This window comes from Zonotrichia albicollis, chromosome 13, assembly GCF_047830755.1.
Source record: "Zonotrichia albicollis isolate bZonAlb1 chromosome 13, bZonAlb1.hap1, whole genome shotgun sequence".
Lineage (NCBI taxonomy): Eukaryota > Metazoa > Chordata > Aves > Passeriformes > Passerellidae > Zonotrichia > Zonotrichia albicollis.
This window is the reverse complement of record NC_133831.1, coordinates 18,835,658-18,859,088: the sequence shown is the minus strand read 5'-3', so window position 1 is coordinate 18,859,088 and position 23,431 is coordinate 18,835,658. Positions and strand designations below refer to the sequence as shown.

General features: G+C 42.1%; 1 long non-coding RNA gene across 1 annotated transcript in view; it reads left to right on the top strand.

Annotated features, from left to right (window-relative positions):
- Positions 1 to 22,748, top strand: part of LOC113459491 (uncharacterized) — a 45,111-nt gene extending 22,363 nt beyond the window's left edge. The window contains exon 5 of the long non-coding RNA XR_012582504.1: positions 14,318 to 22,748. This is a non-coding gene — a long non-coding RNA (uncharacterized LOC113459491). The remainder of the gene's footprint in view (positions 1 to 14,317) is intronic.
- Positions 22,749 to 23,431: the final 683 nt, after the last annotated feature.

Sequence of the window (23,431 nt, the reverse complement as noted above, 5' to 3'; positions counted from 1 at the left end):
AAAATACTGAAATAAGCTATAAAAATGTTAAGTGCTGGTGAAGAGACACATAATCTGCTGGGAGATGTGTGTGAGAAAGTGCATTTGGCACTAAGTCACGTCACTCAGAATCAGCACTTGCCTCTCCTTCCAATCATTTCATATTTAGGTGTGGAGCTACCCCTCCTATCGCATTATTATGCTGCACCATCCTGTTGCCAGACATTTTGCTTTGCTTGGGAACAGTGTTAATTTAATGCACTCAGGTGACCCCAGAGGCACTGGAATGACACGGCAGCAGCAGCCCAGAGTGCTGCAGTGATTCCTGCTGCTCACAGAGCTGCTGGGAGCCCGGGCCTCTTCTGGACAGTTGTCTGTGAACTCTTCAGGGAAAAGTCAGGGGAAGCTGTCTCTTTGACCACACTGTCAGTGCTGAGAAGGACACATCCTCTCACTTAGCTACAGCTTTCATCTTTTCCTTGGAAGACAGATTTCCCAGGTGCTCCTCTGTTTTTCTAGTTAGCAGGGAGACCATGTCTCCCTTAGATAAGCAAAGAGAGAAAGGAGAACTTACCCTTATGTAAGGAAAGAAGGAGGTAGAAAAGGAGAGGATTCTGATAGTGTATTTGCTGATTTTGGGGGGGGGGGGGGGTTTGGGTCCCCAATATCCTACAAAGATTTCAAGAGATCTGAACTCCCCCATTTCTTCAGTAGAAACAGCACCATTATCCCAGCCTTGAAAGACAGAGTGAGATCCCAAAGCAATACTCAGTGTCTGTGTTAGACTCACCATAGTGGGATCTGCAGAAACTCAGCACTTCGTAAAAGCTGCTGGTAATTTGAAGGGTTAAGTCATGCAGCAGGTTAGTAAATGTAAAGAACCTTAGTTCCTAAGAGAAATTTTACAATATTTCCATCAGCGAAAGTAAGGGATACACAAAAGCTGGCCCTGTGACCATAGTTACTGGTTTAGACTTTCACCTAAAATTATATTCCAAGAATCTGATAGTTATGGAATGGCCAAGGGGCTGTAAACTAGAAATTTGGCTCAATACAAGGCCGAGAAAAACACAAGTATGCTGCTTTTCTGATGTGAGAGACCTTGGTTGCTAGGAGGAAAGCATTCAAGTGTTTGCTTATGTTTTGCTGGGGTGTTAACAGTGTGGGATAAACAGATAACACCACGCCTCTTAAATAAGATTTTCTTAAATAGTGAAACTATTCCCTAATGAAGAAATTGCAGTAATCACATTTCTGTAAAAATAGGGAGTTATTACAGCACTATGTAATTAAAGTGCTGTATTTTTCCGACAAAAATCTGCTGGTAAATACATTTTTGTATATTTTTGTAATTGGAGATTTTGAAATCAACTTGTTGGAACACAGAAAATTGTTGCCGCTCCATTTCAGGGTAAGGAGAGAGGAGTCACATGTGTGATTTGCAGCATCCATGGCAGAATTATGTTCTTTTTGGTAGATGTGGTTATTCCTGTGCATCTGCCAGGAGTCCCAAGGGTACAGAAAACACATCCAGCTTGAATCGTTCTTCCCTTTTTCCATGATGTGCTAGGCCAGCATGGTCTGGTGGAACTGTTTGCCAGTTCCTGTCCATACACTTGCTGACACTTCTCTGGGGAACCACATTAAGCAATTGTTTGGGTCACCAGATGTCTGTGCCTCCTCCTTTGTGTGGCAGCGAAGGCTGGGCTTGGGAGAAGGTCCTGCCCTGCTCTTGATGTTGTTTGCACATTGCCCAGATTTCTTGTGACTTGTGTCAGTGTGACAAAAAGCCCTTCCCAGGCTCTGCTTGCTGCCTTGGATGTAGGAGTGCTGTTAGAGATGAATAAATGCTTTGCAAGATCCCTGCCACTTTTTCATGCAGGAATTAGAGAAGTCTCAAGGCCAGTTTCACACTTTAGGCACCTCTTTTTTGCCATTTTGTTGTTCTGCAAGAAAATAAGATTCAAATTACGTCAAGCACAGCACCTTCTGCTTCAACTTTGATGCAAAGGTCTTGTAATTGAGAGAATTTGTGTGTGTAAGAACTGAAAGATTAAATAGACATTAAACAGGCATTTAAGCTGTTTGGAGCCCTGTGTGCCTCTGCTGTGTGTACATAAAGCTCAGCTCAGGGAATGTAACAAACATTCTGCAGCCTCCAGAGATACCTACAAATTTGTAGTTCTGTATTTGCCCTTGTCTCCCTTTAAAAGGCTCCTGTTGCTGCACATCTTTATTCAAAGTTACCTCTGGTGAGGCAGAGTAGAGCATTTATAGTAATTGGTAATCAAAAAGAAAGAGGAAACAAGGAAACAAAGGAAAAGGCCAATAATACAAGACAATTATTAAGTGCCAAATATAATTTGTCAAAGGAGTTCCTTCTAAATTGGACGAAGGCAGCATTTTTTCAGATCAATACTGCCTCAGTACCAGCACAGTTCTGGTAGCTTTTGGCTAACAAATAAGAAGAATTGATATGTCCTAGGTGTAAACATTAAGACTGAAGAACTTAGTGGATTAATGAACCTTGACTGTGGTCAGGTATTGTGTAATCTTGCCAATAGGTCTTGACTGGTCAGGTGTGTTGCAAAACTGGGACTGGCAATATGCACGGGTTGAAGCTGGCACAAATCACATCCATGGCCTGATTAGCTATGAGCCAGCCTTGTAGATCAGCACATCCAGAAGTTCAAAGCTCCACAGCAAACTGAGCTCAGTAGTAAATATTATCAGGGGGTACATGCCCTGGTTCTTGGTGATCTTAGTAGGAAAACATGTCTTGAATTCAGAGTTTGAGCTGTCTATCAGAGGAAGTGCATTAAGTATTTAAGCCAGCTGTTGCTCATCTTCATCCACACATCTTACCCAGCTTGATGCATTTAATTACCAATATAAGGTGTTCTTGCTGTGACTTTAGTACAAAATTATATTCTTACCCTATGTAACTATAGGTCAAATACTGTGTTTTATTTCCAAATACATGGTGGGAATAGAGAAGCAGGTGTCATACAACAGAGTGGCAACCTCATAACAGGAAATGGCAATTCAACTAGTTTCAGAGGGGGAATGATATTCTGGGTACTTCATAGACCAGAACACCGTGGTAGCCTGCTGACAGAAGGAAGCAGTTCATTGTTCCTTAGCTGGTGTTCATGAGCCCTCACTCTGCCATAGGAGCCCCTGGTTCTGGCAGCAGAATTCGTCATCTGTGAAAACAAAGCCCTCACAGTATAAGCAAACCATTAAAACTTGTGCTGAGTCCCAAGAAACAGTGTTTGCACTGGAACTCAGGCATCCTAATTCACAGCCAGCACAGCTTACTTGAGACCAGACCCAGTGGGGCACTCTGGTATCCCCTGGGAGGGAGGAGTCATCCATATGTGTGCACACCTACAAATCCCTGCATCTGGCAGCCTCACAGCTTCCTGAAGACAGCTCTGCAGCAGGAAGGAGCATCACAGCTGCATTTTTCATCAGGAGAATATGCTAATTTCTGCTGCAACAACTGTATATTACCTGGCAATTATTCTCTCCAGTCTCTTGGGTTCGCTTTATCTGTGGTTGTGTTTAGAATCCCTAAATGATTACATAATAGGTAGAAGATACCTGATAATACAACAGGCCTTTTCTATTCTTTCTAAAGCTGTATTGATATAATTTGTTACATGTCATTGTGTATTTCTCAACATCAATCCATCGTGAATCATGCAGACACATCAGTGGAAGAACAGAACCTGCTGCACCCTGTGAACAACAAGAAATTTCAGCTGCATGACTGCAGAAGGGCTTTGCAAGACCACCAGTAATTTTTTATATTCAGAGTTAAATAGAGCAATAAGATGGAATTTCAGCTTTAGTGCAATGGATTGCAGCTCTTCAGTCAATCAAATTATAGTTCAATCAGTTCATTTTAATCACTTCTCTGGAGAGAAGTAAACCCCTATGTTGAAGAATATGCAGCAATTTTATTGATGGAAAGTTTAATTGTTTCATTTTTCCTTACCGTCTGTAACATACTAGACTTTTAATCAGTGGGAACTGAAGTTATAATGAAGTAAAGTCCACTTTCCACAGTTCACAACTAGCTGAAAATAATTGGGTTGAGACTCCCATCCAGACAGTGTAATGCCTCTGGCATTTTCCTGAAAACTACACTTAATTGCTTTGCTGATGTTGTTAAGTGGTCCTAAGGGGGATGAAGTAGTAAAGCTGCTCACATATGCAGGGAAACAATACACAGAAAATGTCTTACAAGGTCCTTAAAGGAGGACCAACTAGTGACTAGAAGACCATATATTGCACTTTTCCCCCCCTTTTGGGAAAAGTGCAATATATTATACCAGAGAGAACACACAGGAGAGGCTGATAAAATAAACTGGAAATTCTATAAACACTATTTTTATTTAAGGGCAGTAAGCTTGGGAGCCAAAATACAGAAAACGTCAAGGCAGAGCTCCTGCGATCAAACCTGCATCTTTAGGCTAGCCCAAGTTGCTTGGCATTTTTATGCTGAACACTGGTGAGCTGCTGCCTGTCTTCAGCACCTTGGCCTGAGGAACAGATGTACTCTTGTCCCCAGGGAGGGAGGACAGCTTGCTCTCTGTTCTCTAAAGTGACAGGATGTGAGCCAGCCCTGAGCTGAAAGCCTTGTCCAGGCATCAGTGGGACCAGCACATGTACCCTGTTAGGCTCTAAACATAGCCAGAGAAGGAATAATACTTTGGCATTTCTCCTTATTTACTGCATTCTTAGGAGACCCTCCATGATTGTATGGCAATTGTTTAAAATGATGAATTAACTGACAGTCTCAAGGATATTCTGATGAAGAAATGCAATAGCTGTTTAATGGAGAAAAATATGTATTTAAGCTACTGCCCACTGAAATCAGTGTTAGACCTGAAGCTGTTTTGTGAAGAACTATAGAGCTAATTTAGATTTTTAAAGTGTGGGGCTTTTGTTGGGGTTTTTTTGTCCCTGTTTATTTAGATATGTGGGCACAGTAAAGTCTCTCTCAACAACCTGACCTTCCTCAGCTGCTATTTGTGTAAACTTCAGTATGACCTTTGCTTATTCTGTTCTTGCTTTTACAGACTCTGAACTGAACAAGTACCCCCTAATGACTCTGTAGAAAGGAACATAGGCAAAAATGAGCCATGGGATTCTAAAGCTAAAATCTTAAAAGTTCCCTTAACCGTACATCTGATCCCAGGTGCCTTTGAGAGTCTCTGAGTTGGCACCTCAAATTTTGGCCAGCACCTGAAATTATGCTTTTTCCACTGAAACAGGCTGAAGTCTAGACAGGAATCAAGTACCTTGACATGTAGCCCCATGTTAGCCTGACCATTCCCCCTAATATTAATAAACTTTAACACGTATTTCTCCTGTGGTGAAATAATCCCCTCCCATGTGCTGGAAGCGCCGACCATCTGCCAAGGAGATCAGCCCTCAGTGAGAAAGTGCCCTGTGTCCAACTCACTCTGCTTGCCTGTCTCTGGGAGAACAGCCCAGCAGCAGCAGTGCTTTGGCTCTGCTGTTCCTGGCCTCCTGTTTTATCATGAGCAATGTGAATGCTTTGCAATGGTTTTAGCAAATGCACCAAATGAGGACTGTGATGTGACAACTGCTAGGAGATGGTGCTTGGGTTTTGTAATCTCAGAGATGCTGAGGGATTGGAGAAGCCAGGCAAATCTAGAATGCAGAGGGCAAATAACCAACCTGGTGTGGCTGGCTGAAATTTGCCTGTGTTGTCTGGCTGGTTTTGAGGGTTCTCTGCCCTGACACTTCTTTTGGGGACAAGGTTGCTGTCCCAGAAGTTCTTCCTGGAGCTGTAATGCAGTCCCATGCAGCAGCACAGCTGCCAGCTGGCCCTTATTGCCAAGCAGAGCTGCTTGCTGGGGCTCACGTGCTTTAAAGTCTTAGCCTGGGTCTCAGTGGAAACAAGGAGGAGAATGATTTGACACACATTCCCCTGATTTGACATACTGTGTGCTTACAACATGGTGTGTCCTCCACAGGAAATCCAAAATACATGTTGCTGTGCAGGCACAAATCTGACTGTTCCCGATAAACTGTTCATGTGGAAAGATACAATTTTCATGGTTGTCATCAAAGCCAGTGTATGTATTCATTTGTGGAAGCATGTCAGACACCATATGTCACTAACATGCCTTTGATATGATGGTGTCTGAATCATTTTTTTAACTATCGAATGGCATATGTTTAAATGTAAGCATCTGTTCTGTGTTTGTACTGAATCTATTATTTATTCCTTATTTCTTATTTTCTTTTGACTGAAAGTTTGATTTAAACCTAGAAAAAGTGTGGAATTCATCTTATTTTTAAAGAAGTAGAATTTTGGTAGTATTTCAGCATGTGGCCAATGTGTATCTTCTCAAGGACGAGAAGGTCATTTAAAAGAGAATTTTTCTCTTTTCAGTAATCAGAAAAAAAATCAGTTCCCAGGCAAAACAAAGATTATATTTGGATTATATTTGACTACAAGTTTGTTAAATGAAAAAAATATTGTTTTAGTGTTGAGCAGGTTCTGCAATGTATGGATTTGCTGAAAATAAGTCCTTGTAAGAGCCATATATTACACTATGATGACAGTAAATTGGTTCTATCCAGAAACTTTTCTGATTCAGTTAAAGAACTTGCTGTATAATAAATGACTTAATAAAGAAATGAAATAATACGCTATGTTTGTTAGGCTATTCATTATATATGGAGGAAACTCAAAACCAGTGTCACAACAAAGGGACTCAAAAGTAGTTATTGCAACTCATCAATCAACTGAGCCACTGCAACACCCTTCAGGAGGCTACAGCCAGCCTAAAAGGCACGGTTTGGGCAAAAGCAGGGAAAGATACTTTACTATGATAGGAAAACAAGAAGAGACTTTACGAGCCAACTGGGGATACCTGGAGAGTCCAGACAAGAGTGTCCAGCGCTCAAGTACAGGAAAAGGCCTGTAAAGAAGCAGCCACATTGGCACATGGTGGCAGGAAGAGGCCTGTAAAGAAGTAGCCATGGTGGCACACTGTGAATTACAGAGCAACTCAGTGATCCCTCCAGCCGGGCTCTGTGAGTGTCCCACGGCTATGGCATTCTGCCTTTCGGTAAGAATAACAAATGTCAGCTCTTGGTGGACTTAGGCAGCCTGGGCTTCGTATTCTGTTTGTAAAGTTTGGCTCGGGCCTTTAATAGACCAATGTTATATTGCATATAACATTGGAAAATCAAATCTGCCTAAATCCAAAAGCTTTATGTCACTGTCACAGAGTTGTAGCATTTCATAGCCACAGCTTAAAACGAACCACATCAAAACAAAGCAGGAGCAGCCGAGTGCAGCTGGTTTGTAAAACAGGCCCTGAGCAGCCCAGAGCGCACCTGCGGCCATGGCAGAGCCCTACCCGGGCGGCCGGGACCAGGGCCCTCGGAATCAGTCAGTGCCATCTTGTGGCATTTCAGGATATTGAAACGCCCCTGAGCGACAGTAACTGCGAATGTCCTTGGAATCCACCACAATTCCAAGAATTGCAATGGTGCCGCTTACAAAGCCCGTACAGATACATTTGCTCGGCCATAGCTGCTGTGGCTGTGCATGGAGAGGCTCACACCTGAATGATTAATGAGGCAAACGCCTACCAATTATGGCTCATTGGAGGGGCACAGATTAATGCCTGTAATTAGAAATCCCGGGAACAGATGGAGAATTTTGCAACATCAAAAGCCTGCTCCTTGTTAGCCGTGCCCTGCGCTGGGCAAGCAGAGCTGCAGGCCCTGGTCTGTCTGGCACAGCCCTGACCTGGGACAGAGCCGGCGCCCAGAGCTGGGCTGGTACCTGCACCCCCGGGCCTGGGGTGCTACCTGCACCCACCGGGACAAGGCTGAGCTGTGCTGAAAGCCTCTGTGCAGCCCCCATCACCCGCCCACTGGGGACAGCACGAGTTTGATGCTCAGAGATGGCTGCTGCTGCTGCTGCATCCCTTGCATGTAGAGGGATAGAATATCAGAAAGTAAAGATAATGCAGAAAGTAATCTTATCCCTAAGGAGTTGCAGCTGGGCCAATTAGCAAAGATTAGGAGCAGGCCTGACTTTAACAGGCCACAGCTGTGGCCAGTGAGAAGAAGAGTGCTATAAAAGAGTGGGGTGGCTCGTTGAGAAGGGAGCTGGAGTCAGTGGCTGCTTTGTGAAGAGGAAAGAGTCAGTGCTCTGGGGAGATGCCCGTGAGAAACCCCAAGAAGTTATGAAACTTATGGGATAAGGAGACAACAGTATGGAACCCCTGTGATAAGATGACAACACTTGTAGCCTCAAACCTTTCCCCTCCAGATCCCCAACACTCATTCCTGGGACACCAGCCTGAGCCTGGGACACAGAAGCAGCTGCTATTACTGACTCAATAAAAAAAAATTTAGGAAAGTATTCCTAATACCTATCCTGCCCACCCACTTAAATAGGTGAAAAGGGCCTATAAGCCTTCATGTTATCATTTTGGACATATACTAACCATATAAAATGAGAAAATGCATAATATAATTTGATACATACATAATATTGTCCTACTCTATAATGCAATTTATATACTATAAACATAGAACACATCTAGTAGATAAAGTATTAATTTAAGAATATATATCAAGGTCTATATAAGTATATATATAGGTATATCTATAAAATATGCATATAAATATGTTGTTTATAGAATTTAAAATATATAACTAATTAAATTATAATAAAATTTTAAGTAATAATATATAATTTTCTATATATTGTGTGTATATGTATAAGTAGAAAATGTGCTGTTTCCCAATAATCACTGCTGCAGTACCAGAAGAGGACACATACTTTTCCTAGCAGTGTAACATTTATTGCATAAAAAGGAAGGGACTCATAGGAAATGGAACAAGACTAGCTGGTGGCCAGGGGAACAGAACATCCTTTCTTTACTGCATCAGAGGGTGCTGAGGGAAGGTGGGCAGACCCCTGTGTCCCTGTAGGTGACAGCATGGCTCACTAAACATTTATTTCTTCCTTGTCTCATTGCCCACTTTGATATTGGTCAAGCATCCCAGACACTTACCCAAAAGGCTTTTAGGGAGTGATTATGTTGTAGTTACAAACTCAGAGTAATTTCTGCTTTCTACCTTCTCCACTTCCATCAATCATTCAGAGATTTTTCTTTCTCTTTCCGTGACCCCAGATTTAACTGTTTTTAAGGGAAACACAATGTCAGTTTTATCAAACCTTCTGAAAAGACAATCACTTTCACACTATACAAGTTGCATTCAAGGACTTGAGCCCTGATGCTCATTCAGTATAATTTTAGTAAATAGTGAGCTTTTCTTAGAGCTTTGCTGGGAAGTAGTTTGTTGTACAGTGACCAAATACAATTGTGGTGGGTTTGCTTTAGGGTTTATTGCAGGGCACTGAATCCTGTTATAATCTCTCTTTTTGAGGACAGTAGAAATGCTCTGATTGCAGACAGACAAAAATTTTAGAACTTACAAGGAGTCAATTAAAGTAAATTGAAAACATTTTTTTCCTATTAATTTGATCAAAAAGACAAAAAAAATCACTATATGATAATTTCATTGTTCTGAGCTGCCACTATGGTTAGTTACACATGTGACTAATGGGTTCCCTCTGACCTGAACAATGCCTGAACACTTCTTGTTTTCCAAACTAGGCAAACTGAGTTTTAATCTTCTATTAGTGTAAGCTGCTTTATTAACACAAAGTAATCTTCCAAATAGTTTGAAACCAATATGATAATTACAACATAATTGATTGCAATTGTTTCCTTTCCTAAGATGAAAGGGAAGAATATTTCTGGTAAGTGTCTCTAATTTTTTATCTCTAAACATTATATAGACTTCTGTTGGCTGGACTCTCACTGTAAATCTGTAACTTAGACAACTATTTCCTCCCTGTCATGCTGGAAAAGAAATATACCTTTTGACCATAATTTATTTTTCTCACTTATCCCCTGTCCTGGTAGCAAGCACTGAGTTTTATTTTCTGATGGGCCAGATTTTTTTCTAGTTTTGCATATAAAAATTCCCAATAAGCCATCTTGGAGAGGATGATATCAGCCTGAATTCCACTACTTTCCTCTCATCGAGGTATGTTAAAGCATTATTTTGTTGCTCATCAGAGGGTCTGATGTAGCTGCAGTGTGACTGGAAGAGCCTTTCTTCTGATGCAGCCATAAAATACCCCCAGCTTCTTCCACCATGTAACTGGGGAATTATGCACCCTGCAACAATCTCAAAAGGAATGGAAGCAGAAAATACTGCAGCTGCCACTGAGAGGTAAAATTTGAATTCAGTTAAAGATTTGAATATCAGAGATACCTGAACACCAGTGTTCTCAGCAATGCCTTTTCATTTTGAAAAATGCAACACAGAGCTCACATTTAGAGAGTTTAAATGTGAGCTCATTTCAGAGTTTAGGCTCTACCTTTTGGAGAGACCTTGGTTTGTAACATCCCAAATTATAAGATGGCCAAACATAGCACTCTGACCTAACTCCATCCAACATTTCCTCCCATTCCTTCGCCTTACAAAACCATTCACAAAAAGTCCTGGTTTGCCTATAGGATTCATTACTGCATTATAGCACTGTATATTAGACTGGGCTTCCAAGCTAGCCCTTGGAGAGATTGCATTTCTACTTTGTAATGATTTTACCATTGGAAAAGTTCATATAGAAAGATGCCTGGAAAACAATGAAGCCACCAGGGGAATTCTTCACTTGAAGTATCCATCACTCCTCAGCAGAGGAATTGGACGGATATGTTAGGGTTGCTACATCCTCTGTCAATCTTTTGTTTATTACATTATCAAGTTCCTTGCACTGTGAAAGATTAAAACAGTTGAGTAAGAGCAAAGCATGGAGTTAGTGAGCACTTTGATTATAAGTCAGACATCAAACTGGTATTTGAAGTGCAGAACTACTGAGCTTTCTCTTTGTCACACGAGCAGATGTTGCCGGAGGCAAGGAGGAACAGAGCCCTGCATTTTTTTATCTTGGCTGCTGAACTTTGCACTACCTGAAGAACCAGGCACTGTGTGCAGTTCCTGGTTAGATGCCTTTCAAACCCGTCTTCTGCCTAAGGGCTACCAGATGTGCAGCTGAGGCAAACAGATAGATTTTCCCATTGTGTATCTCCTCAACCTGAGAACGTGCTGCTTATTGCTCTACGTGCATGCTTGGGCTGCTTTATTAATTTAGGAGTCTGACAATGGTATTTTTCCCTTTTGCTCTACTTTAAGGAGAGTTCTTTCCAATATGAGAATGACTATTAATGAGCAAAGATAGTCATGTACCCAGGGAGGAAGACTTCATCCTGGATATTTATTTAGAATTTCATCTTGAAAGATCCAATCAGAACCATTTGCCATACATATTACTGCCTGATAACTGTGGTGTGCCACACATGCATTCTGACAGCCTTTAAAGATTGGTGGGGATTTGTCCACAGGGGAATCCCTAAGTCTGGTGACTTACCCATCCCACTACCTAGATGTCCATTGAAGGATCCAAGAAACATCCAGTAAATGACTTTCCATGCACAATGAACTTACTCAGGACCCTGGGTTTTTGGGTAAGTACATTTGTGTCTCTTAGTGTTCAAGTAAAAAAGTGTTTCCCTCTCTTTTCGACAGGCCTTAAGTAAACCTACAAGGAAATATTATAACACATTGAATGGGTGTGAAATTCATTTACAGGCTTGTGATGGAGAATGCCAGGGGTTTCTTTGACCATCATTAGAACTACACCCACCTCCCCCAAACATCACAAGCTGTTACAACATTTCCTACAGATTTTCTTCCTTTAAATGCATCATATACACATCACTTGTGTGTTTGCAAGTACCTCCACTGCTGCTGCCTGTCTCTCCTTATAATAATGTCCAAAACACCAGGGTGGAAAGCTGTGCATCTGTGTCCCTTACAGAGACATGAAGGTTTGAACTGGTGAGGTATTTCCCCACGTGGCTGCCACAAGCCCATGACACCACAAATGCTCTGTGCCACTGGGGGAGCAGACAGAGGCTGGCATGGAAGGGGAAAGTGGCTTTTGGAGGGTGAACTAATGCAAATGCCACAGTTACAGAAGTAAGAGTTCATTTAGTTAATTTCATCCATTTGAGAAGAGAACCTACAGAAGATTAACAATACAATGAAGTGCACCTCAGAGCAGAAACCCTCCTCTGAACAAATTTGGGCCACAATAATATTTTCTAATTCACAGCTATCTATAGTCTCTTTTAAAGTGTATTAGTCTTTGCCTACTTCCAAAAAAAACCCTGCTATCTTGCTAAGATTTTTTGTTTATAAAGAAATAAATATTAGACATTGGAATTGTATATAGAATTACTTTTTCCCTAGATAGGTTCCTGGTGTCTTTTTGCATTATGTGTAATCATGAGTGACCCCAAGGTCAATTATTAACGAAACCTCACAGAAATCCCTGCTAGATAGGGAGAAACATGAAAATCTCAAGGAACAAAGTATTTGACTTCTAAACAGAATGCCTGCCTAAGACCAAACCTCATTAGGGAGGTCCTCCAGGCAAACATCCTCTCATTATTTATTGTCATGGTTTGCTGAAAATTCCTCAGTGTAACTCACAATTGGGTTTTAAATAAATCTCTCTGTATAGTAAATGTGATATTCTTGCATCTAAGCAACAGGGTTAGCTGAAAACTAAATAAGACCAAAATTTCACATTTCAGGGACTCATAAACAGCTTAGAGTCTGACAGCAATGCAACAAGAGGCAAAAATATGACTGACAACATATGGCTGAAAAGTAGGGTCATAGTGGCTGTACAACATAACAACAGAACAGTGAGACTGCAAAGCAAAAGCAATTAGCTACAAGTCATGCTAATGTGGAATTATTTATGGTGAGTAACTTCCTTATAGCACAAGGATGGTGCTGTGTTTATGATTAACATTTAAGGCATGAAGGCCTTGGATTTAAGGTTTTGCTTCCCATCCTTCATTCTGGCCTCTAGAGGGTCAGTCAGGGCTGGGCTCTCAAATGTTTTGAGGCACTCTGATATCCTGGAGGAATTGGTCTAAGGGTCCTGGAGTTCAGCTGCTCATCTCAAAATTAGGGATGCTAAAGCTGTTTCTCATACCAGGTACTGTGAATGGGAGGGTGCTAAAGACTGGGAGTGTTTTATCAAATAGTTTTGCTATGAATATTTTCAAAGTGGTGAAGGTCTGATAAGATTTTAGAAATCTTATCACATCCAGGGGTTAATTGATGTTTATGCCTAAGGTGACCATGACTTCCATTTTTAATTCCACTAAACTGCTGAGACCTCTTGAAGAAGTCCAGAATACCTCAGAAATATCCATCTCTAATCAGAACAGTGTGGAGTTCTCTTCAAGGAGAAAATCCTCTGGTGTGGTCCATTTTTCTGCTGTAGTTAAATATTCTTGGGCTGATTCAGCATCTGGGCTGATGAGCTGGCCCCTGGAAGCTCCTGCTTTGGCTGCCCTGGAGGAGGCAGGAGGGGCAGCACAGTGGAAAGTTCCTCTCCTCACCAGAGGACATGCACAGGCCACCCTTGCCAGGGCACAGTCTCCTGACTCCCTTGCTTGGCTCAGTGCGCTGCCTCTGCTCCTGCCCATAAAAGATTCATTCTCCTAAATTTCATATTTATCACTTTCCATAACAAGGTTTCTCTACTAAGGTAATACTATAGTCAAACAAATGTAAAGGTGGTGAGGATAGAGAGTAAAATAACTGAAAAGGTCTTTTTTACTCAGTGTGGTGAAAGGGGATATTATACAAACAGATGGCTTTTTTTAGTGCACCTATTATAGAGTCATGCCCACTCTTTGCTGAATGCATACCTATGAGACTGTGTGTGTGCAATAAAACCCTTAGTTTATTAAGCATTTTTTTCTATTCTGCTATGTCAGTCTAAATTCACTTTGAAGGCAGGAATGATGGAATTGTTCAATATATTGTGTGCACAAGGCTGTGACCTCTGCAGCCGGGCCCTGAAACACCACTGTGCTTACCACTGGGGCAGCTGAAATGAGTTATGAGGAAGCCTCATAAAACATTGTACTAAATCTGAGACCTCTGAATATGCAGTACTTGAACATTTCTGTATTCTTTCTAAGTTCCAAAATATTTACAACCTCTATAGGACTTAAGAAATGAACATTGAAAATACTGGTTTTACTGAACGTCTTGTTTCTAAACAAGGTCTTAATCCTGCCAGAGCTCAGATGGGTGAGTGGCCTTGTTCTTGTAAAAAAATGTGCCACTGATTTCTGCATCCATTTGTGTTTGTGTTTTGCAGGAGACACCCTGGAATTGTTACTGTGTCATCCATTAGGAAGGCACAGGTACATCTGCCTGAGTGCTGGACTGTGCTGTGCAGGACACGTCTCTACACTGAGGCACATCCTAACCAGAGGAGTGGAGGGGAATGCTTTTGTTTTAGAGAGGGACAGAAGGAACACCCTCAACAATAAATCTGAGACCCCAAATACCCTGCTCTTCACAGAAGATCTTCTGCTGAAGACTGACCCAGCCAAGCTGGAACACCCAATGTAAAGCTGTCATCACCCTGTATTTCCACACTCACTGAACTTACTTTCTTTGTTCTCTGTAACATGCGACTAGAATTATATCAGCCACAACAACAATCTTTTCCTTTCATCAGCTCTGTGGCAGCAGCTCTGCCTCCCTTCTGTGCTGTTACTAGCAGGGTAGCTCCAAATAATTGTTTCTTTTCCACACACAACAAAGGCCTTTACAGCTTCAGCAGGGCCCATGAAATGGGAAGCAACAAACAGAAATTCCAGTTGCTGAAGTTTATCATTGGTGCCTCTTATTCTGTAAAATTTTTAAGTACCACACTTTTACTAAAACTGCTGTGAATATTCATTCAGTGCTCACGGGTGAACCCAGTTCACCAGACCCCTGTATTAACACCACAGTTTTAACTCACTCACGGAACTTAAAAACATTCCCAGCAGGACCCTTTGAACAGATGTAATTCATATAATAGTTTTTTAAAATGAAGCTTTATTTATTCCTACCTTGAAGGTACAGGGCCTTGAGGAAAATGTGTTAACATGGTGAAAGGCCAAGCTTAACCACTCCATGCTCCAGGAAGGGACAGCTGTCACTGAGCTGGGAAAAGCCAGGCTGTCCCACTCACAAAATGTTGTCTTTGTTCTCTACATGAATCAATTTGTATTTGCTGATAACCCACTTCTTTCCAAGGATTTCAGGTTTAGGATTCCCTTTGATGCCAGATTCACTGCTGGAAACAGTAAACCACTCTAACTTTGATGGAGCTACAATTATTCCCTCTAGTCAGCTATTTGATTGTTTCTGCTAAAAATATTATGTCACCATTTCCTGTTAGGTAGGCTTGCCCTCCATCCTTTCTGATTTAAACCATGCCAGTCAAAAGTTACAAACCAGATAGCCCAAGAGGCATGTAATGTTTTCATATAAAATATGCACTAATTCATCCGTCCCTATAACATGTATGACTAAAATGATACCAGTGACCCCAGCAACCATTTTTCCTTTCATCACACCCCTGTCCAGCAGCTCTGCTTCCCACCTGTGCTGCCACCAGCAGTGCAGCCCTGGTGCCTCTGACAGAGCCACGGGAGCACAGACACCACCACGCCCAGGGCTGGAGGTGCCTTGATCTGAACACGTGTTGGTGCCAACACTTGAGAGGGTTTCAGCCTGCCTGGAGCACAGGAGTGTTACATCAGGCAGCTCAGGCTGGTAATGGTAACCTAAGCTACAGCAGCAGGGAGGCGTCGGTGCTGTGCTTTGCTCGGAGCAGCGCTCAGAGCTGTGACACTGTCTGACACTGACTGATTAAGATCCAGGTACTGTGGTGCTGTCAGGAAAGAAGAAAGAGGACTTGCCGTGCTGTTGTTGCTCATGGATCTCCAGCAGGGCAGCAGCCAGACACCGGTGCACAGCAGCATCGTGCTCTTCCACCTCTTCAGAGAATTACTTTCCAGTCAGCCTGAGGAGATGAAGAACACACCTCGTTTTTAACACAGCCTGGCCCTCCACACAGACTCCAAAGTCTGTGTATCACAGGTGATCCAGTCCTCATGACTGGGGAGGGGACTTTGAGAGGAGGTGAGGGAGATGTGAGAAGAACAAAAATATGAACTCAATAATGAGCCTTACCAGGAAACCATTAGGAAGGCTGCTCCTGACTGCAGCAAACAAGACCAGGTCCTAACAAGGAAAGAAACAGAGCTACCTAGTTATGCTGCAGATATAATCTTCCTTTTCTCCACGGCTTGTACTTGGCATCTGTAAAAAGCAGACACTCAAATTTCTCCCTCATCCCAATTTTCTGGGTGTTTCCAAAGCCCAGACTACACTACTAGTGGGAATGGAGAAAAGGATTGTTTTTCCAGGCAGCCTAAGACGTGGGACTAGAATTTTAGTTTTATTTCGTTTAATACCCAGGGCTTTCCCCAGTACAAAAATGCAGGCTTTCCCAATGTACCTTTTCATCCAATCTCATAGATGATGAAATAATAATTTCCCTTCTCTCCGAGGGTGATGTGAAACCCTCAAAAAGACTAATATACATAATGTCCAGACTTGGGGACACTCTGGAGCTCAGGGTTATATTTTTTGCCTTTTGGAATCACTTCTCCATACAGCTCATGCAGGTAGGAAGGCAAGCAGGAATACAGAAAGTCTCAGAGAAATCTCTGCAGACCTGACATTCTCTTACTCATTTGTGTGCCAAACCAGGCATGTTTCTGTCACCTTTGTGGTGATAGAATTGTCCTTGTCCTCCACAAAGCAGAGGAAACTGGAAAGATTCTGATCTTCCTTCCACCACAAAGGGGGCAACTTGGCTTCCAGGAACCTCTATTCTCTACAACAACCAGGCTCTTTTCATCTTGGCTTTCTTAATAAATATTTAGAGGGCAGTTCACGTTTTCCCTTCTCCTCTATGTAACAGAGCTGATTATTGCTAAGGTCAGGTGGCTCCATGAGCTAATTAATATTCACAGGTAGCAGTAAGAAATAAGTGCAAACCTCATCTCTCTCCTCAGCTTTAATTACAATATCAGTGCTATCAAATTCCATGTGGATACACCTCCTGCATCAGCTCCAAACAATTTCAGATGTGTATACAGGAATTCACAGCATCTTTAACTCATGATCTTCTGTCATTACCATATAATTACTCTAATGCATCTTTACTGTGCAACACCCACCAGAACTAACAACCACGAGTAATGGCAGAATAGAGACATCAGAGTGGAATTTCAGCTCACAGGGACCTGCAGCATTCCTTCCAGTCCCATTATTCAACATTTCTGAGCAACCTGACTCTTACCTGCCTTCCTTCCTTCTCTAAATTTACTTTATGAAACATTCATGTCATTCTAGCACTGAGAAGCCCCAGGTGGCACTGAAATCCCAGTGGGAATGTAGCACAAGTCAATGAAGTGGCAATAAATTGTTTCACCTTGATCAGCTCTCTGGATACAGGAGAGGAATAGAGAAAGGTGAGTCAGGGAAGAGCGGCTGCATTCTGCACCTTGTTGTGCTATGGGTGAGGATCTGGGCCCTGTGCAGACATGGGAAAAGAGGTTTGGAGAAATTTGACAGAAAATGCAATACTGACTACTTAAGTTAGCAAATATCCCTCAATTAAGTGCTGGTGGAGGTCAGATATAAAAGTCAGTTAGAGAGAACTGGGCAAGCTTCAAAGGGTCTTTGTGGCAAAAAGCTGAAGGATGAGCCAGTGCAATAACCTGTGAAATGACAAGCCATGGAGATGATTTTAGCCTTTCATTTCTACTACTATAGAAAATGAAGAACAAAGTACACATTATAAAGACATAAAATGGGATGAATTTTTGAACCTGTGTAAGGATTTTTAAAGAATAACTAGCTGCAGACATATCTCACAATGCCCTATGCAAAGTATTCCTGTGCCTTTGCAGAGATTTACAAAACTCTCTCAGTATATCAATTCCATCAGTCCTTTTACTTTTCTTAAATGGCAATCATTTCAAACTGAATAATAGCATCTGTATTTGTTGCATTTGGCTTTCTATGTGTTAACAGTCACTGTGATTAAAACATGTTATCAAGACTTGAAAAAGACAGTTAAACAGGAATGGCATTACATTGTCACCTATCCAAATTGTAATTGGTATTTAATTGTAGCTCTTCAAGCAAACACAAAAAGACAAACAACAAAGAAACCTCTGCTCTGATTGAAAGCAATTAAGAGAGGAAAACCCAAGAGAGCTAATATATGAAGTTTCAGGGAGGAAGCATTCCTTCCCTGAAATGCAAAGGCCCTTCTTGATTCTGAGAGGGGTAAAGCATGGGAATAGTGCAGCTGTTTCTGGGAAGTTGCCTTTTGAGTGGAAATGGAAATTAAAAGCTGCCAGGCTGATTTTTATCTCTCTTGTCAAATTTATATTGTATATGTTTGCTGATGCTCTATAATATCCCAGTTAGCTCTGTTGTTTGCACATTAACTGTTTTGTGTCCCAGATGCTCATACTAGAATCATAAATATTTTGTGAAAGATATAACCATCACTTTCAACAGCATAAACTAATTTTTCTTTCTAAACAGCTTTCCCTCTGTTCTTGCAGAAGACTCAAATAATCCCTGAAGTACTTTAGGATGGGCTTTTTCACCATCAGCTGGGAGGGATATGCAGGAGGCTGTTCCTGAGCAAAAGGACTTCCACAAAGTGAGTTTGCCTTTAGGGCTACACTGATCCCAGCCATGGAGAGATGGAGGCGAGGCAGTTTCAGGGGAGCTGAAGTTCCCAGTGCCTGAATCCAGGCTTGGGTCTCTCCAGGGCTACCTGTGTGACAATAAGGGTGATATGTGCAGTTCACGCATGGAACTGAAAAGAGTTCCCAGGCAATAGGCAGGGTTTGTGGTTTCACAGGGTGTCATCTCTAATTATCAGGAAGGTTCCTTGGTTCTGTTTCAGAATGGAAAAGGAAAATATTTTTATCTACTTTAACATCACACTGGCACTGGCAAATGATTCATGGGCTCTGGAGAGCACAGACATTACCAGCTCAGCACATTTGTGTACCAATCACCATTTGTCATATGTGAGTACTTCCCACAGTCCTAAAAAGAGATTTTTTTTCTGTATTATTTGCAGGAAATGTAACAAACTCCACACTGAACAGCAAAATAAAAACAGCACTTGATTGTTTTATCGAATAGTTGCCTATTTACTTGGCAAAACTTCACTTTAGGACTTTTTTTATGCAGTCTAATAAAAGGACCCCCACAGCTGTCTTCTCTGTGGAGAAAAGCTGTCGACATCCAGTATAATTTTCTGCATATTGAGTGAAGTACTTGAAAGTCCCAGATCCATTTTAATATGTGAGCTGCTCTCCCATTTGTATGCAGCTGGAGAGAGTAGTTTTATCCTCATTTTAAAAAGCCATATGATAGATTTCTTTCTTTAAACAAATACCGTCTGAAACTTTTCTTTCTTCTCGCTCTTTCCCCCAGCATACACCTTTCCTCTCTTGTTAGGCACCAGTGTGCTGAAATCACTGCACAGTGCTGACATCTCACTCGTTATACATAAATCTATGCCAGCACCATTTCTTTTTTGATGTCTCTGTGCATGATCTGCTGGAATAATTCCCAGATTAACTGTTTTTTAATATAATTTTGGCAAAAGAGTTGGTGAGGAAATTCCATTGCACTGCCTTGAATACGGTCTTCACTATCCTTTTCTGAATTTTCTGATCCTGGATATTGACAGCTGCCAATCCTTCCAACCCAGCCCTGAGCTCTCTCCAATGCTGATCCTGCAAGCACTTTGCCACACAGCACGAGGCAGCAGTGCTCAGTCCTTGCACAGCTATTAACTCTGATGCAATGAAATGTTGTTGTTATGGGTTGCAGGGAGCATGTTTAACATCCACAGCTATTTTTAATGATTCTGTCAAGAGGAAGGATTATAGCTCTCAAAGCACAGGGAGGTTTTGTGTAACAGTCACAAAGCTTTGAACTCTGCACACACCATGACTGAACATACTGTTCCTGTGCTTCAACACAGCCTGACACTGCAAAAGTCATGGCTGAAAAACAAGATATCTGAAGGTTATAGAACATTTAATGGCTCTAGTGTAAACAATACAGCACCAAGAACTAAGTGCCAAACATTACCCACCTCCCAGTCTGGATATGCCACATCTCACAGGCTGAGAATGACTCACTCAAACAAGCTCAGATGGCAAATGCCCAGGCAGGCAGGCAGGCTTGCAGTGATGCTACCAATTCAGCATGGAGCATGTGGTCCAAGGAGCAGGCACTGAGTAATTCTCCAGACAGTTCTTGCAGATGCTTTCACCCAAATTCAAGATTTCTGTTCTACATTTTTGTTTTGAATGAAAGTAAAGTAGTAGATTCTCAAATTTTTCTGTGGAATTAAAATTCTGAAAATCTTTCATTGAAAAAAAGAAATTGTTTTATTGCTGATAATTTTGTCTGAACAAAAAGGAGATGTCTGAAATGATAAAAATCTTGGATGATCCTGGAAACAAGAACCCTTATGAAGGCAGCAGAACTGAGAGCCTCAGGGTTCTTGGGATTGCTTGTTCTCACCTACCAACAGAGTAGGAACCTCAGAAATATGGGCATTCACTTTAACCAGAAAACTTGGAATTTACAGTGACCACTGCTGGAGGAGAAAAAGAGTGAACCACTACCGGGGAAGCTTTCCTAGGGCTACCAGGTTTCCACCTCCACTGGCTGGGTATTGGGGTAGGAATTAAGGTATCCAAATTTTTGAAGAAATGAGTCAAAGCATCAGGAGCCCCAACTTGGATCAGACATCTCAGAAATTCAAGGTTTCCTACTCTACCAAAGATACCTGGAAGATATGTGAGCTCCTAGCTGGGCTTCAGGAAGCCTGCTCAGTGTCTTGGAGCTGGAGGAAGGCCATACAGAATCCAACATAAAAACTCAGGGACCCAGAGAATTTCCTGTGATATATTTTTGATCTTAGTAACTCAGCATTTTCTAATGAAGTAGTGCTTACTGGAAAGTTTCTGCCTATTTCCATTTGGGAGGACATTATTCAGATGGACATGACACATTTTGGATGACATGAGAGAATTAAGTTTGGTCTTCTTGCCAAATTACATCCTGGCAGATAATTTCTTACTTATTTAAATCCACCTCATATTAACAGAGCACAATTTTTTAGCTCACATTCTGTCTTGCAGCTCTTGTACTGTTAAGTATTATGCACATTTCATCCCTTGTGCAGCTGCTTTTCACCAAATTTAGTCCCAGGTTAGAGTATGGGATCTGTATTTGGGACTGGGAGCTCTGGGGGTCTCTAAAATCACCTGTGCTACTGCAAGAACATCAGTGCCATATGAAGGATCATTTTTAGTACTGGAGAAATTTTTGCAGAGCAGGATATGGTCCCACACAGAATGGAACCAGGCTGATGTCAAATTATTTTATGCCATTACGGCACATGACTGCATTGCAGAGTGGCTCTTGTATTTTTCTATCTCCTCAGGAACATTTCTGTCCTACAATGGGGATCCTGCACTGATTCCAGTGAAGACCCAGGCCCCTATTGTGCTAGGCACTATAGCAACAGACAGTAAAAGGCAGTCCTTGTTCCTTTCTATCTAAACAGACAAGACATTGCCACAGATTTATTCTTCCATTTATAACAGTTGCAAAACAACTTGGATGAAGAATAAAAAATGCAATGAATAAGATGTGATGATCCCAGCTGTGGGATGGGTCCATATGGAGGTGGGAAACCCCAAGCCCGTGAAAGCATAGAGGGGTATAATCCTGAACCAGCTGAAGCAACATGAGAACTCCTACAGACTCTGCTGGGAGCCAGGATTTGCCCCTCTGTTCCTGTTTCACCAGGTGCCTGTGTGCATAGCACATTCAGAGTTGTAGTGATATTTCCAAATTCCCTGGCACTACAAGCAGAGCTGCAGTATGGTCCCACTGCTCCCATCAGGGGGATGAGCCCAGGCAGAGCCTGGTGCTGTCCCTGTGCCCGTGGTGCTGTGGTGCTGTCCCTGTGCCTGGGATGGTGCTGTGGTGCTGTCCCTGTGCCCGTGGTGCTGTCCCTGTCCCTGTGCCCGTGGTGCTGTCCCTGTCCCTGTGCCTGGGATGGTGCTGTGTGAGCAGAAGCAGAGTCCTGCTGCCCAGGCTCCTGCAGAGCCGCCTCAGAACAGCTCACTGGGAGAGCTCACAAGCTGCCCAGGTTCACTGGGCTGTCACCACATCACTGACCTACCACAGATAGTAAACTGAATGATTAATTATGGTCTGCAACACTCCATGGTCTCCAGTGCTGGGGCTATTTAGGTGACAGTGAACTCCCTGAACATACTGTGTTTCTTGCTGCAAATCCTCTCTCTAAGGGATACAGACTAAAAATATTCCTGAGGTACAGCTCGTAAACAGACATTCCCTGTCCTGATCTTGCTGATGTTCTGTGCTGTTATTTACTTACATTGCATAGCTCCCCAGCACTAATAGGAGACTCTGGTAACTTTTTTCTTTTCTTTTGTAAGCAATGCAATGCACAACAAAGCAGAGATGATAATGATTTAAAAGATGCAGGTCTCTTTTTTGGACATTCTGACTATGAATATAATATAATAGAGGTTAGAGTGATGCTTGTTTTTACTTCTGAGTCTATCATAAGATTAACAGTCTTTATTATTTTGCAGAACAAGCAGTAACGCCTCATCAAGGGTATAATCACCTCAGTCAAAAAACAAACAAGCTTTTACTTAAGGTGCTAAAAATATAGTTGAGAAACCTTCGATCTCAAGCCGTGTGATAAAATAGACTGTGTTGACTGAGCAAATCAGCAGCTGCTGCTGTGCCGGCTCCTGCACCCTAACAATGCTTGCCTTTTTCTCTCCCCACCAAATTTAGAGATGATGTCAGTGTAGCCAACCCCAGGAGTTCAAAAATCAGAAGACAAACCAAAATAGAATCACAGCGCTGATATCAAAGCCGTGGAAGTTATTGAAACTGAAGCCTATGATTTGGGGGGTCAGCCTTTAGATTTTTAATTCATAGCAGACAGCCTTCTCCCTTCCAGTTGTCTGCTCAGCTCTCCTGCCTGTCTGATATGCCCTATTTCAGAGTGAGAGACAACACTGGACAATGGGAAGCACAAAAGATTGGGAATCTATTTAAAGTACAGATAGAGCTCAATTCTCCACCGTATGTAGAGCCTTAATCCTGCAAAAACCTTCCCTGAATGCTCAGCTTCATTCATACAAGCAGCCCCATGGACGCCAGTGGGGGTCCCCTTGTACCTGAAGTTTGCCCCTTATGACTATTGCACATCAGAAATGTTGGCCTGCATCACAATATTAAGAATCAGCTAAGAATG